Raw genomic sequence first — 4,515 nt, forward strand, 5'->3', positions numbered from 1 at the left:
TGGACCGTAGCACACCAGGCCTTCCTGTCCTGTGCTCTCTCCCGGAGTGTGCTCAAGTTCATATTCATTGCATCGTTGATGCTATCTAGCCATCTCATCCTCTGCCTTACAGCTGTGACCCTTGGCAGGAGATACCTTGTTTAATCTGAATGCAAGTCATAGTCGCTGATTAGCTTGCAATGGAGCATTTGACCTCATCTATTTGTCTGGCAGACAGTGAACAGGTCTCTTCTCAGGACACTGAACTCCAGAGTTAACTCTGAATCTCTTTGCCTTTTCCTGTAAATAAGGCCTCTTTGCCAGTGGTGTAGTGGAGGCAGGGCGCACAGGGTTGAAGCGCCAGGACTTTTTGATGAGCAGGGACAATGACATCTTCTGTCATCCACTCAGGCTTCCCTGTTCCCTCTGAGGTTAGCTATAGTCCTTACCATAAGCTGGGGCAGAGGGGGAATGAATTTCCCCAGCAACAACATATCGTTCCTTGTTGCAATGCAAGTCTTCTGGGGTGCCTTGCTCTCAAATGGGCAATTAAGACGCATTGACGCTACAAAAGACCTGCTCCTGCTGGAGATGAAAACTGCTAGAATGGGTTTGCTGACCAGGGGCCCATCTATATGGCACCGTTTTGACCCGCCACCCCATCGCAACTGCGCAGCAATGCGGCTTCGAGTCAGCATGCCCTGCGGTACACTCGTAATGTACTGTGCCCTTCCCTAAGAGACTCGCTGGGCCCCTTTTTTTGCCATTATACTGAAATGTGCAGCTGTGCAGTTCCGTGAGTGTGGGGGTTCGACACTTCAGTGGCTGTTTTATATCTGAGGGGCCCTGCTGTGTCTTTCTGATCCTGTTTTAGGTAAAAATTGAGTGTTTTGTGCTCCTTTATTTCCGCAGCATCAGTTTGTCAGTTCCCCAGCCAGAGACTCTCGCGATGGTTCGCACTCACAAGCGTGAGCACTATGTGCCCAGCCATCGCTCCGAAATGGTGCCCGGAGTGATGTTGTGCCTCCCCCAAGACCCTCCCCAGCCCTTGGGCACTGAGTAGGGATGGCGGAGAATTCCGCCATGGATTTCAGTGAGGCTGAATGCATTGGCATTCGGCCCCCCGAAACCCGTGGTGGAACGGCCTCCCCACCCGTGGAATCCCCCCTGGGATGAAGCTTACCTGGGGCAGATGTTCCTGCGGTGGTGGCTCCAGCAGCGGCGGCGGCAGCTGGTCTCTTGGCTGGCCACTGTGGACTCAAATGGCAGCTGCCATAGCAGTCGCCATTCCGTCTGGCCAGGCTGCCGTGATAGGCTACGTAAGTATTTAAATTAAATTAAATACTTACATAGCCTATCACGGCAAGCTTTAAAAAAAACACCTGTGTACGCAAATAGCAGCGGCTACGGCGGCTGCCATTTGCGTTCCCCTTTTTTCGCTGTTTTAGCCTATGGAAATATTTACGTAAGCTATTACAGCAAAAAAAAGGGAACACAAATGGCAGCCGCCATAGCTGCCGCCATTTGCATACGCGTTTTTTTTTTCCCCGGAAGGCTGCCCAGTGGCCGGATGTCTAGCTGTGGGCGGCCCCGGCTGGCGGCTCTGTGGAATCTCGGAGCCGGCTGGATTAGGATTTTGGGGGGTGGTGCGGAGCGCCTCCCCCCACCGCAAATCACCTCGTCGAAAAGGTAAGTGACTTTCGTACATCCCTAGCACTGAGTCCAAAAGCAACCGTTGCGAAGATAGGAAGCTGCAAAAATGTGCGAAAGTGTGATTAAATAAATGAAAACGCTTCTCTGTGCCTCTGTAACTGTGCAGCTGCGAAGGGATGGGGGAGCAAAGGGGCGTCACAGAGTGACGCAGGCACTGCGCACGCCTACAACACACCCACTGTAAGATGCAAAGTCAGTTCAGGGAAGGAACAGATGGCCCGCAACCGCGGGGGAACCCGCAGCAAACCCTAAAACGACTCCTTGGAACTCCGCTTTTTCTGGTCGAAAACCACGGATGGCTGCGAAGTTGTAGCTGCGTCATCTATCATGAGGGACCTCACCTCACCCCCGCCCCGGAGTAAAAGCCCGGTGTAGATGGGCCATGCATCAATGCCAGCTGCCTGGATTTTTGGATTCTCCCTGGAGGTATGGCTATGAGGACTGTCATGATGAGCGCCTGCAGTTCAAAATGTACCACTACGCTGCCGCTTAGAGGGGGCAGGTGAATGAGCAGCCAGCCAGAGCAAGCAGGAAGAGAAGCAGCAGCAGATATGCCCGCTTGCCAAGGGTAGGGCCTTGGCAGATGCCTGATGATGCCTACTCCTGTTGCCTCCCTTGGGTAAAATGCTGATGACACCCAGCTCTGATTCCCCTGTTTATCATACCCAGGTGATGTCCTTGAATAGCTGCCGTGACTCAGTAACAGCCCAAAGAAACTTTAGCTCAATCCAGATAAGACAGAGATTGTGAGGATGGGGACTCAATTGACCAGATGGCTGGGGAAATGCTTGCACTGTCCCAGAAGCAGCAGGTTCACAGCTTGAGTTGTTCACACAGGTTGCTAACCAATTACAGCTGTGACCCTTGGCAGGGAATTCTTTAACACCTTGGACTCTCAGGTTTGCTTCTAGAGCCCTAGATAGCACCAGTAACAGCCAGCCACAACGGCCTATTCCTAGCTTCTGTTGAATACAGAGACTTATCCAGAATGCAAAGACTTATTCACCATCATTCATGCCTTTGTGACTTCCAGATTAGACTACTGTAATGTACGTCGTCTGGGGATGCCCGTAATGACTGCCCAGAAACTTCAGATAGGACAAAATTCTGCCTACTGTTTGGCTGGCATAGGTTGACGGGACACACATTCCACCACTCTTATAACTTCACTGGCTGCCAGGATGTTTTGGAGCACAATTCAAGGTGCTCTTTCTGTCCTTTAAAAGGCCCTAACAGTCTAAGCCTGAAGTATTTTGGAAATGTCTTTTCCCATAGGACATCCCCTGCCTGCCCTACCTACTTCAAGATCTGCTAGTGACACCCTGCTCAGGGTACCACATTTTGTGGCTGTAAGATGAGTATCCACTAAGGATAGAGTGGTCACTGAGGCATCACCAAAAATGAATCACCCCAAAAAGGGGCAGGGGGAGGCACAGATTTGCATAAAATTGCCTATGCTAATGTATATGCATAAATGCAAATTTAGAAATAGCTGCTATAATTTAAATGGAGATTCAGCATATTTCACCCATAATGAGGAAGATCTGTTTGCCTGCTGCTCGTTCTGCTGTTGAGGAGGTTTGTTTTGCCCCAGAATGCAGCTCTCTTCAGAGGTCAATTAAAAACATTTTTTTTTTGTTCTGCTAGGTCTTTGATAATGGCTGGGTTCAGACAACACAATAACCCACACTGAAAGGTTGAGTATGGGCTGAGTGTGGATTGTTGTTGAACTGTGGTTTATCGTGTTGTCTGAACCCAGCCGCTCTAACAAACCATGGTTTGTTAACCACGAACAACTCATGAAGAGAACCCATGGTTTGTTGTTGGTCTGTGAATTCTGGATTATTCGTGGTTAACAAACCATAGGTTGTTACTGCAGCTGGGCTGAGACAACACGATAACCCATGTTTCAACAACAGTCCATGGTTCAACAACAACCTGCACTCAACACATACCCATCCCTTGAGTGTGGGTTATTGTGTTGTGTGAACCCAGTCACTGAGGCTCCTGTTTATAAACAGGTATTGAGGATTGATTCGGCTGTTGTTGATCTGTTTCATTGGTTGCATTGTTTTAATGGATTGTACCCTTTTTTCTTTTTAAAGGTTGAAAACTGCTTTGTCAATTACATAATTGAAAAAATAATTTAAAAAGCACAGTAAATAAATCTTTGACAAGGCATTTCTTCATAAGACTGGCTATTTTTACACAAAGGAAAACTATATATATACGCACACATATATAAAACTTTTGCCCCCACCTCCTCCTTCCACTGCTGGAATTTATATGACCGGTGATGCTGCTTTTACAGGTGGTTAAACTAATTGCTAAGTCACATGATTGGGAGGAAGCAGTGTGTTCACTGCTGGGGACGTCTTTATATACCTCTATGCATAAACCGGTAGTTTGGCAGGGGTGTTACTGAAAGAACAAAATGGGATTTTCAATGCCTATTGAGTCATATATACCAGGGGTGGAGAGCCTCAGGCCCAGGGGCTAAATCAGTCTCTCTTTGGGTCCCAAGCTGGCCCCCTTCACCTGGCCCCACCCTCCTTTCCCACCAGTGGTGGTTTCCTGGCATTTCTTCATGTTTTTTCCTCATTTGAAAAGGTTGAAATGCCTCTCCTACAGCTTAGTTACCCACAGTAAGATCTTTAAGCTAAAATATGCTGGTATTTTTGGATCTGCTCCTTTTGCCATTGGCTCCGTCCACCACTGGAATGCAGCCTTCGAGAGCTTCTATGGAATTTGGCCCTCAGGCTAAATGAGGTTCTGCACCCCTGATATATAGTAATAGCAATCTAATTTCTCTGAGTGCTGGTC

This window comes from Heloderma suspectum, chromosome 8 (assembly GCF_057233095.1).
Source record: "Heloderma suspectum isolate Gila_16-S chromosome 8, 16-S_ref, whole genome shotgun sequence".
Lineage (NCBI taxonomy): Eukaryota > Metazoa > Chordata > Lepidosauria > Squamata > Helodermatidae > Heloderma > Heloderma suspectum.